Source organism: Xenopus tropicalis, chromosome 4 (assembly GCF_000004195.4).
Source record: "Xenopus tropicalis strain Nigerian chromosome 4, UCB_Xtro_10.0, whole genome shotgun sequence".
In the NCBI taxonomy this organism is placed as follows: Eukaryota; Metazoa; Chordata; class Amphibia; order Anura; family Pipidae; genus Xenopus; species Xenopus tropicalis.
The window spans coordinates 70,941,001-70,954,205 of record NC_030680.2 but is presented as its reverse complement, the minus strand read 5'-3'; the positions used below and the strand labels follow the sequence as shown (position 1 = coordinate 70,954,205).

The 13,205-nt window shown below is 36.2% G+C and overlaps 1 protein-coding gene across 5 annotated transcripts in view; it reads left to right on the top strand.

Annotated features, from left to right (window-relative positions):
- The window catches only part of znf536 (zinc finger protein 536), a 242,912-nt gene that overhangs the window by 54,171 nt on the left and 175,536 nt on the right, over positions 1 to 13,205 (top strand). The window lies entirely within an intron of this gene.

The window sequence follows — 13,205 nt, the reverse complement described above, 5'->3', positions numbered from 1 at the left end:
TACACACCTGATTCCTTTCAGCATTCTTCCCCCCCCCCCCCAGTGATATTGGAAAGCACTTTTCCCCTACTGGGCTCAAGAGGGATCATTCAAGACCCCAGGGGTTGCAATGAACACAGTGCAAAAAATGGCTAATTAAGGTCCTTATTTGCACTTTGCCTGCTGTGTGATACACTGTAAATGAAGCCTAAGATCTCCTACGCAGATAGCAAAATCACATTTAAATTCTAAAATAATTTGTATAGCTCCTTCTACGAGCTTTCTGATTGACCAAGTAATTGATTATTAATAAAGGGTAACACCCCAGTTTTTCCTGTTTTAGTGGCATGGCACAGGTCAGTGTCTGCCTCCCCAACCACATCAAAGTTACATGCTCTAACTCAACTGTGGCCTCCTAGCTAAAATGGAAAAAATTGCAGTGGTGGTTTACTTCCCCTTTAAAATACTTGGTCAGTCAGGCTGCTCTAGCAAAAGAATAGAAACTGATACAGTGAAAAAAAAAGGTTGTGCCTATTTCGTGTGTTATAGGACAACATTTTCAGCTTTTTTCCCTCTGAGCTCTCTGAATAGTGTGTTTCCCTACAGACAATATATCCTTTAATTTGATCTATCATTTATTTCTATATCATCTATTGCAGGGCTTTCCTTAACATCCCTAACAGTATTTATATTGCACATTAGGCATACAGATACATTTTCCTGCTCCTAACTGGTATTGCGATAGGCCAGGTAATGGCCTGTTTGCCTGTAGTGCAATATAAACACTGTTAGGGATGTTTAGGAAAGCCCTGCATCAGGAAGAGCATTATAGATTAATTTCTTCATTAATTCCATTAGGAAAACACAAATTGAACATAAAAGGGGTTAAAGTTCATTTAACCTTCTTCTTTTCTCTAAACACTTTACACGTTAAGCAAGTTGCATTCAGGATGTTAACACAGAAAGACTAGGAGCATTTTCTTAAAAGGGTTCAGAGTTACAATCAATTTTTAGAACTAAATTCTCTATAGCTGCTGTAAAAAATACAACTCTACATGGAATTACCAACAAAAAAGAACAGATTATAAATCATTACCTTGAAATAATACATATAATATTTTATTTGGCCTTACTGTTTTGCTGAATTGCAACATTGAACATTTTAATAGTGAAGTGGATATCAGGAGGCAACCATTTAGTGTTTAAAATACCCAACAGATGCAAATAAAAGGGCGTTCACCGAATGTTATCTCAGTTGAGTAATAAATCGGTCCTTTTGTGCTTAAGCAGCTGGAAAACTCAGTGTAATTATCCAGTTTCTATATCTTTATCAATTAAATAGGTGTTTGCCTTAAAATACTTTAAAGTGAACTATAGTTAAAATGTTATGGTATTATTATTATGTGCAGTTAGGAGGTTAGAAATGTACACGCAGAGTCAACACAGATAAAAGTGTATTATAAAAGAATCAGAGGAACCTTTACAAAAGGCAGGCTTATTATTTGTGTCCCCAAATATATCTTTACTAGAGGTAGTGAGTACCAAGTGAAACTTTGTTAATTATTTTTTTTAAAGGTAAGTAATTAGATGGCATAGGTTTTTTCCCCTTCAATAGATGTTACTGAAGAGGTATATAATTTATTTCTGCCCTCACATTTCCACTGCTTACGTTAGTTTCTTGGTGAAGATGACAAAAAAAAGCCTTTATGTTCTAGAATATAACAAAGGACTGATCTTTCCCACATGCCTCACACAATGTTTCTTTCTGTACCCGCCAATGGGGGCTCTAAGGTTAGAATTATTTATTGCATTTCTGGGACAAAGAGAGCACAGCAGAACTCAGGATAACTTTACTATGTTCCACCTGCTGCTTGTCATATTCTGCCTACCTGCTATCCAGCTGCGTACTTTTCCTGTCTCTGCATATAATAAACACCACCCTCACTGATGACCCAAATCTTGTTTCACAGTTCCACCTCCCTGCTTGTACACTGGGGAGAAAAAAAGGCTCCCACATTTTCTGGTGCATTTTTATATGTATTTTCTGCAGTGGGATACAGCTGCCCAAAGTGTTTTGGGCAGGACACGGAATGGATAAAAAGGCAAATGCCCATAAACTAAGGGGCAGATTTATTATAATGTGAGTTTAGAGCTTAATCCATAAAAACTCACCCATGTTCTATTCATTCCTATGGGATTTTTAGAAGCAGATTTATCAGTGGGTGAAAGTTAGAACTCACCATTTGATAAATACACCTCTAAAAACCCATAGGAATGAATAGAACATGGGTGAGTTTTTATGTATTGAGCACTAAACTCACACCGATAAATCTGCCCCTTAGTGTGGGAGAGGTGGTCCCATAAGATTTTGCTTAGTAGAATTGACGAAAAGAAAGATAAGGAAAGATGACAACATTGATGTATAACAAAATAATCTGGTGGCGTAGTGGGTAGAATTAATGAAGCTGAAGAACAAAATAGTGCCTCATATACTGTGTATCAGCCTCTAGCATCATTAAAGTGATAGTGACACATTCCACTTTTAATGGGAACATGTCTCTATGCCTAAATAATCCCTAGGCCTGCTATTTTTTGTAATATATGTGCCCCCCTGCCCACCCCTTACTAACCCGTGTGGGTCTCCAGCAATGGTTTACATTGCGCTGTGGGAGCAGGTCAATGTTCTTTTAGGCTGGGTCACTGTTTACATTTGTCCTCCATCCTATCAGAATGTTGTCCTGCCCCCAAGTATGCTGTCACTCATGAAGATGTTCACCTTTAAGCCATATGTGAGCCCAACACAGGTTTGTAGGGGGTGAGATTGGAGAGGTGGGGGGAGCACACACAGTACATAAGAATATTGTGTTGTCATAGTGACTTATTCCTGTTAAAACCTGGAATGTGTTACTATCCCTTTAAGGTTAGTGCATAGTCAATTATCCATGGTATGACAACAGCATAACAGAATATTGAAGCTACATTTTGATACATTTATAAGTTAGCATCAATATATTCATCAACCGTGCAATTTAACATGACCCTCGGTACAGTTGGATCTTGCAGTTTACAATGTATGTCATGGCATTCCTAAAATGAGGTGTCACGTTCAAGACCATAGCTCAAAATGTTATTATTTTTCCCTACACCTACATTTCATGCTTTACCCTGGTCAGAGGTAGGGCAGCAATCTACTAGGTGCTTCAAAAGGGTGTTACCCATTTACCACATTAGTACTGACTTCTTGGCAAAACACATGAGAGAGCTGAATCTCAGTCTGGCTGCATTTGTGGGTAATAGTTTGTCTGTTATTCCCAATCATCAAACCAGGTATATGTAACTTAGTAGCAAAGGTCTCCATTAAATCAGAACTTGCATATGAGAGAGCAGGAGCAGGAGATGTGAAGAAAGTTCAGGCATTGGCCATCCTACCTTCTACTGATTTTTTTTAAGCTTTGAGGCAGGTTATGGGAATTTGATGTAGGGTTTTGTTTTCTGTGGCTTATGATTTACCTCCCTCCAAAAAGATCAAAGGTCAAAGATCTCCAAAATATATCCAAAGTATTTTTTTATTCTTTGATATGCACCTGTGTTGTAATTTAGAGAAATATTTGAAAATGTCAACAAAGGGACAAAATAATCAAAAGCAAAATAATATTAGTTCATTATATTCACAATTCAGTGGAAATCCTTGTTGTTTTTTTACCCACAATGTGCCATTTTCTCTATTCACCATTATTTACCATTATAATTCCAGCATCATTGCACTACCAGGAAAATTGTAGTTAGAGCTGCAAATTTTTCAGATTACTAATGTTGAAAATAAGCTTCCTATTGACTTCTGTGGTATCTTGACAGAATTTAGGTGGAAAATGTACATTATTTCCATATTTTTGCAGGGAAAAATATAGTCTTTTTTCTTTACAACTGTGCTTTTTTGCACAACTTTTCTATAAAAAAAAATCTGTGCTTTAAACTTTAATACCTATGTATATATGCCAAATGTTTTCAAACATAATTAATATGACATACATTTTTCATGATGAATACAAAAATTACATAGTACTAATTTTAAAATGCACATATAGTATTGTTACTGCAGGAAAACGATATAAACTCTTTAAACAGGTAAATTAATTAGCTTTCATAAACTGGAAATCAGACAGATAATCATCTGTTAGACACCACTGGACTTTGAGCGTCCAGGTTTTCCCTTTATACCATATGGCTTACGACATGCAGTTGGTTGTGTTGAAGTATGTACATTACCTACTTTATGCCTATGATTACATATTTTTCAATATGAAAGGGTCAGGAAACTTTTGTTTTAGACTTCTGCAATAAAGGATATGTTTTTAAGTGGCTAAAGGAGTGCATGCCAGATTCTGCAATTTGGTTGTACGTCACCTACTTCCATAACCCAGTTGCTGCTCTGGATCTGCTGTTTAATACTATTGCTTGTCTTCCACTTGTTGCTCTTTAATCTTTTCTTGTTCTGAATGTGCAGTTGTGATACATGCCAGGTGTTTCTAATAGTGAGTCTGATTAGTCAATTATTGCTCCTGTAGTTTTTAGCCATTTCTCTGCTGGAAGGAGAGTTTTACTTGGCATAGCAATGTGATGCAGGCCACTTGCAACATTCTTAAGGTTTAGAAGCACAAAACCATGCAGTAGACAGCAAAAATCAAGAGGGCTGGTAAAACATTGTAGTAGTGAAAGGGACCTGCAGTGCATATAGAAGTATGGACATTTCTTCCCTTACCCTGTGTTTAGGGTTATAACATTGCTCTCCTGATGTTTAAAGGCTAACTCTTTCACTGTTTGGCTAATGCACTTGGCAGCAGTGCAAGTAAGACAAGTCAGTGGAAGAGACAATTCAGTTTATTGCAGATGATCAGTGTAACAATGTTCATTATTTCTTTCCTGCTGCATACATTTATTTGTGAGGGCACACAACTAGGCTCATTTACCAAAGCAGCACTCCAAGCAAAGTGCAAACTGTAGACATAAATTGCTATGTTTTTTTACCCACAATGCAGCATTTCTTCCAGAATACCAGTGTATTGCAGAAACCTGTTAATAGTATCCACCATGCTTTGCTCTCAGTTCACCAAGTTTTGTTGCACGTGTTTGCATATGTGTGTGAATGATATTACGGATGATAATGATATGCAGAATCCATAACTGGTGGAAGTAACACAACACTGCAAGTTACACATACTAAGTGCAGGTTTTAATGCCAAGGTGTAAGCTGCACCCTATACAACTGTGTGCAGTTCATTAGAGTAAGCTGACAGGTCACATTGGTGTTACATACAAATGTAAGGAGTGTGCATTGAAGCAAATTACAGTACCTTGATGATTGCCAACCAATTACTCCCAGCTGTGCATCAGCTTTAGTGCTTTGCAGTTGTGGTTCCGTGGAAAGATGCCACTGTTGGCACAGCAAAGCTTCTTCTCATATTGCAATATGTGAAGGATTGTTCTGTTTAAGCAGTAATCTGTGCAACTATACTTTATATAAAATACTGAGTTAACGCTTTGATGATAAATGCAAATGATAAATTAACCCATGCCAAAAAACATAAGCAAAAAAGTACATCTAACAGAAACTTGAATCAAAAATGACACAACTCCAATGTCCAACATCCATGTTCCAGGCCAAAGTACTGGAATTGGATTCTATAGCTTAGTGTTGTGCTTATCAGTATGCTGACAGTATCTGTTGTAAATGGCAGTGGCCATCATCCCACTAATGACTAATTACTTGAGCCTGCATAGACATAAATGTGGCAATAAATTACCTTATAATATATGTATTTAGAAAGATCATCAACGAAAGCCAATTTTTTTCATTATGTGTTTGTTTATTTTCTTGGAAAAAAACTATTGACAAAGAAGCAAGTCAGACAAAACTGTGGCTGCATGATGCACATTCCAAAAGATTTCATTTTGTACAGTACATTCAATGAATAAAGTTTTGTTTAATAGGAATACAGACAGGTAGTGATAAAAATCTGAATAATGAATGATTGGTGAATGCGAAAAGACAGATGTATTGTGCATGGTTTATGAATTCCTCTTTGTGCCTCTTTGTAAGTACCATTTTGTTGCTGCTTTGGGAATGCAGCCAATATTTGCTAAAGCTTCTTCATCTGTGGGCAAAAATACAAATGGATTATGGATACTGATGTTTCATTTTGCTCTTGAATGATATAAACCTTGTTTGCCGTAATGGTATTTATAGGGCTCTATTATAACTTCAGTTGCATATTTTCTTCTCTAATTATTAGTAATATTATTTTAGTCATCAAAACAATGTCATGCAGCAATACAAAGCATTTGTGGGACTGAACGAAGCATCCATGAAATGACATTTCTTGCTAAACGTAATTCAAGGAGCAATTTGATCACAAGTTAAGACATGGAAGCAGGTTCTTTTCAAAATGTAGTTCAAATTCTACAGAAAGTACACAAACAATGGGAACAATGAATGATAACTGGTTTTTATAACTCAAGTATATGATGAAATTATGTGATCATTAAAGTGATCATTAACTAATGAGATGGGATGTCTTTTGCCGAGCTTGGGTACAAAGTACATATCTTGATTAGACTATATAGGGACATTTCTATCATGGTTGTTACCAAACCTTCCTTCCATTGTTTCTTTTGTATGATGATGTATTTTCAGGTTTTTCCTGTATTTCATGGTCTGGTTTATTGGTTTCTGGTTGACCCTAGCAGATGTGGGTGTGGTTGGAAAATCAGATTATATACATTGGCATCACATGTGATTTATTAAACATGTTCTTTTAAGCCCTTTATAACATGTCGATGATATACTTTGCATAACGCTGATAATAACTAAACTAAGCCCTACTTAGAAAAGCAAAATATTTGTGATATGTTGAGAAATAATTTGAATAGCCATAGCACCATCTACAAATATATAGATACTGTATGTACAAAATCATGCAATGCACACTTAGGGGCTGATTTACTTACCCACGAACGGGTCGAATGGAGTCCGATTGCGTTTTTTTCGTAATGATCGGTACTTTGCGATTTTTTCGTATGTTTTGCGATTTTTTCGGATTCTTTACGAATTTTTCGGATCCAATACGATTTTTGCGTAAAAACGCGAGTTTTCCTATCCATTACGAAAGTTGCGTAAAAAGTTGCGCATTTTGCGTAGCGTTAAAACTTACGCGAAAAATGCGCAACTTTTCGCGTAAGTTTTAACGCTACGAAAAATGCGCAACTTTTTACGCAACTTTCGTAATGGATACGAAAAACTCGCGTTTTTACGCAAAAATCGTATTGGTACGCAAAAATCGTATTGGTAACGAAAAATTCGTACAGAATCCGAAAAAATCGCAAAACATACGAAAAAGTCGCAAAATGTTCGTTTTCAAGTCGGAACTTTTCCAATTCGGGTCGGATTCGTGGGTTAGTAAATCAGCCCCTTAGGGTTAGCATTTGGCCAAAATACTTAATGTTCAGCCAAACCAGATCCATGGTCTTATATTCAGATGCAAGTCAGCATGTTTTAAACCACAATACAGCAGGTTTTACCCAGAATCCCAGCTTAAATTGACGGCACACAGCAAAATGTTTGCTAGTTAGTAACTTGCGGAGTGGGGATAGTTTCACTCCTGGCACTCCAATACCAATGCTGTTAATAATAGAATTAGCTCGCAATTGACTTGTGAGGTCTGCATTGTTTCTTCAATTTTGGCGCATAGTGTTAAGTCACGTGTAAGGAAAACAGTGGACCTTTAAAAATAAAGCATTACCTTATACATATTTTTTTAAATATTTATTCATAACTCTGTGCACCCCCTGTCCATCACAGCTGGTAACATTAATGTTGTAAGCTGTAGTTCAGCAAAATCTTAGAAGAATGCAGCTTTCACTTTCTTTTATTTGTCAAAATAGTGTCATCATATAGTATGACAGTTTAATAATGCCTGGAGTGATCTGCATTGAGATTAATACTGTTCTCTAGTACTGTGCATGCATTTCTTCTTTAATATTCCTCATGTACTTCTTACATGGGGAAAATGTGTCTATTTCTGAACTTCCTGATCAGTCTGTAGTCATAAAACCTATTTAAACATATGCATCCATGTATATCTTATTAGGAGAACCAACAAACATTTGTATACATCTCCTAATACTGGAGTGACTGGTTTTTCTTTTCCCAGCAAAGGGTTAATAGTCAATGCAGATTTCCTAACAAAAGCGATTCTGCCTTATTATGCTGAAAACTTTTTTTCTTAACTGTCACTGAAGCAGTGCTAATTATTACCCCAGTGTAAATGAGGTCATTTCCTATTAAGAGAACAAAATGCTTAGGCTCGCCTTGCCAATTCATACCATCTATTTTTCACACATCCTCAGCCTCTCTGAATTTCCCTTTTTAATTTTGATAAAATCCATTCATTTATATTAGAAAAGTATAAACCAGCTCAGTAATAGTTGGCCATTATATTCCAGATGAGCTTTTGTAATGTGTGGGTTGTTTGAATACCATGTGTTAGCTATGGAACAATTAGCCAGCTGAATGCATCTTTAAAACAATCAGATACTTTTATTTTACTGGAGCGAAAAAAAAAAAAAAAATACATTCCTTGCAAGTGTACTATTAAACTGTACATCGGAAGAAACATTAAAATCAATGCAAGTTATACTTAGGGGTTTTTTGAGATCAAGGACAAGCTCACACAATATTTCCCCCTTATGCTTTTTTCATCTTTTATTAAAAAAAAAAAAGATTTAAGGAATATTGTTGCAAACAAAGGGTAATTGTTTGAGCCCAGATGTTACTTTTGCACAACAAGCAGGTTACAATGTTCCCACAGTGCTGATGAGCCCAATCAGTGAAATGATTAAAAATTGATTTTGTCCCTGTAATTACAGTATGTAAACTACTTAGCTTGGATTGCAAAGGAAGTGATTTTCTAATTACGTATATACTCTGGTGTCTAATGATTGGTTTTTTGAAGTAATGAAGAGAGAGCCCTAACGACTCCTCGGTGCTCTGTTGTTTAAGAAAGACCATCTTTAGAGTAAGCAGGCAGCAGACAAAGAGTTTCAATTGAATTTCTAACACTGTTAATGTGCACAAAGATTTGTTTATTAAAGGGGTAGTAATGGGTGAACTCTGAGTCTCTTATAAATGCCCGATTCAAGTGGTCGATATGGACCCTATGTTACACTTGTGTTCCCATCAACAAATATTCACTTATTAAAGTCTGTTGGTTTAAATCTCTTTAAAAAATGTAATAGTGTTTTAAATACCACAGATATAGTCAGAGCTTGTTCATCAGGAGCAGACAGATGTAATTTGCATTGAGACTGGGCAACTCAGCCCATTCTTATTTAGATACAGTCACCCTTAACACAGATGTGGTCATCTGAGTGCAATATTGTACATTCAGAAACTAGAAATGTTTTGGCTGATAGCAGATAAAATAATATTGGTCATTTTGCTATCCCAAAATGTTATCAGTCCTGCTATTTACTGATGATCTGATAGGAACTGCATATTGAATAACAACTAAGCAAATGTGTACCTACTGTTTATTAGGATGTTTGTACCATGCTAAAAGGAGAATATAAATAAAGTAATAGAGGATGATCACCTGGAATTTTATGAGTTTGCTGTATCAAGCCTGCATATATGAGATTGATGATTGTTGTTTTACAAGTATGGTACTTAGTACTCGATTTATTCTCAGGCCAAGTTGAAGTGGAACTGATCTGAGACCTATAACCGGAGTAGCATGCTGCCATAATTAGGGGCTTGAGTTATTTAACATGGTGCTCTAAGAAACCACAAATTAGCATGACTGGGCATGAAGTGCACATTTGGGTATTTCCTAGCAAGTGATCAGATGAGAAATAAGGCAGAAATGGCTGTCGTAGCATCGTCTAGCAGCCGCTGTGCTCTTTCCTTCAACAAATGATTTACCTGTGATTTCCACTTCAGTCAGAGGTGGGGAGATATTAAATAATAACTTGCTAGAAATAGTAAGCTCTTTTGCATAACACGTCGTACAACAAGGTTATTGTTGTTTTTGCTGAGCACATGAGTTATTAAATAATTCAAATTAGCCCACTGTGTGGTCTGTGTATCCATGCTGAAAGTAGTAGCTGGTTTTATTTCTAAATGGATCCAATAGTAAAATCCAATGAAATGTGCACATCATTGTCCACGTGTATGAGGATTAATAACATCCTCATTGCTGTGAAATTACAGGCTTCATCATAATTTAGAGAACAGTGTACATAATTTGCTGAAGACTGGGGTCTATTTAGGTCTATTTAGTTTTGCATAATCAGGCTGCAGAAAAGACTTAACAGGCTTTGTAGCTCATGATATCTTAACAGTTGGCTCTTTCTTTTGGTAAAAAAATGTATCTCATTCTAGACATTACCACCATGAATGCTTGTATTTACCTTGTCTCCCAATCGCTAAGGTCAAGCGCAGCTTTTAACCATCCACATGTGTTCTGCTATCACATAATCTGTCAGAGGAGTTGAGAGATCCTTTTAGAGGTTCACTGTTAACTTAAGTAATACAGAAAAATACCTGACTAATACAGAATATTTAAATAAGGATATGGAAATTATAAACCCATTGCAGGTTGGGGTTTTCATACATGACAAAATAACAGAAGCACAAAAATAGTAGAAATTAGAGCTTTGCCTCTAGGCCATATAGAGTTCTTGGGCTTCGCTTTGTTACTTGAAAATTTTGTTGTTTCCTCTTCTTGCCCATGACTACTTTACCATGTATATTAGTTATTGTGACCACTCAGTTAACCAGAAGCCAATTCCATAACAGACACGTTCTTTGTTAAACAGCTGGTAACTGGTCTATCTGTGTCTATTCAGCCACATGGTTTTACGTACTCTGGGTACAGCAAAGGCTAAAGCGTAAGAGACATTAGGTATAGAAGGAGTGAGGAAGATAAAAAATTGGAAGAATTGAGGAAAAGGGAAGCATAACAGGCTAAAGAGGAAAAAAAGAGGATGGGATAAAATAGTGTTAGGAAATTAAAAGAAAGAGAATGGACTAAATATGTTTAGGACATGGGTTGCGGGAGGAATTATCAGTGTTGAATTTAGGGAAGGAAATGGAGACAGGAGTCACATATGACTCTGTTTGAATGTAACCATATATAGATATAATTTATGCACTTCTTTAGCCAGATAACTTTGCTGCATGCTGTGTGCTAACTGCACTTGTGACACAGGATCTCAGTGAAGCATTTTGGATATCCATTAAATAACTCTACAGAGTAAAGTCAAACTGAGCAGTAGCAAGGCATATAGTGACCATGCTACAATCAAATTATATTGCCATAGAAAATGCCTCATTTCACTTGTTACTTTACCTGGCCGGTGATATGTTTAGCCTGACCAGGTGAACACTGAATTTACACGTTTCGTTAACTCCTACCACATGCATGCTTTTTATTGATATTCAGTTTAATTAAGACACTCTCAATGTCTACCTTCATCTTACTTCTTGCAGCTTCATTCATTCATATATATATATATATCTCATGAATCATATATATATATATATATATATATATATATATACTGTATATATATGTATATAGTGAATGTAACTCCAAGTATAGGGTAAAGGCCCAGCTGCATCCAAGAGAAATGGATATCCGCATGAAAAAATGGAGCAAACAACAAACAAACGCATTTTTTCACTCATAAGTCCTGTGAGTGCTCTATATTTTCATGTGGATATAAATATGCTGTATGTATATACTATATATATATATATATATATATATATATATATATATATATATATACAATCCATAGGTTTTCAGCACACCAACAGACCGAATGACCTGGGTGCTACAAGATTATGCAATGTTATCCAAAAAATCAGGAAAAAACAGGTGCACTCCAGGAACCTTTAAAAATAAAAATCAAGATTCTTTATTTAAGTCATTTTAAAAATGTATCAGGCCAACGTTTTGGTCTCCTTCTAAGACCATTTTCAAGACCATGTGTAGACTTAAAATCAACATATAAATAGGTAAAACCTGTAGCACTCACCCAATCCCACGCTCTCACACAGTCATAAGACTGAAGGAGAAGCCCTGTACTCAGGATACACAATACCCAGAGTAACTATATACACAGGCACCTGTGCAATTAGGGAAAAATACAGTGGTTAAAAACAAGTGCATAGTCCTACTGACCAAAAAACAGCATGTTACAGAAAAAGGTACACAATAATCCACAACAGTACAGTTACCCACAATATATCAACCTAACAAATACTAAAAATAGTATCACCTTTGTTCTAAAAATCATAAGGAAGAGCAATACTCACTTAACCCTGCAGGTGCTAGAGTGTTCAACTACTTCAAATACTATGTTCCTGGAGTGCACCTGTTTTTTCCTGATTTTTATATATATATAAAATTGTGATAGAGGCCCAGACTCCTAAGCTGGTCACACCTCTTATTCTAAAAACAGAGTCACAGGAAGTCAATTTGTGAGTTTATTTTAAACCCATTTAATGATAATAGCATTTAGCAAAAGAGCATACTCTACGAATGTGTACAAAACTGTTAGAGAATAAACTTTGTTGTTGATATACACTACATGTTGCACCTGCAACTTATTTAACCCCAAATAAATCTCATTTGTCCTCTCTCAGTTTTGTTTATTAAAGGGGATGTAAAGGAAAAAAACAATAATGCATGTGCTGCTTGTAACCTAAAGAAACATAATTGCAATGTATTTTATTTAGAAGTTTTGTACTGTTTCTTTAAGGTAATTGATTCTGTGCAGCTGAATTCACTGCTAGTCTTCTCTCCCTTCTGAACCTGCGTATAGGAATCCTTTCCTGGCTGGCTGGCCAGAGTAGTAAGAAATGTTGCACTGTCTCTTTAAGGTAACTGGTTCTGTGCAGCTGAATTCACTGCTAGTCTTCTCACCCTCCTGAATCTGTGTACAGGAATCCTATCCTGGCTGGCCAGCCAGAGTAGTAAGAAACCATCAGAGCTGCTCTGCATTCTGAATGGCGGGGAAGCAGAGCGGGGTTGTTTCATTTAGTTATATAGTTACATAGGGTTGAAAAAAGACCAGAGTCCATCAAGTTCAACCCATCCAAGTAAACCCAGCACACACAACCTATACTTACCAATCTATACACTCACTTACCAATCTATACACTC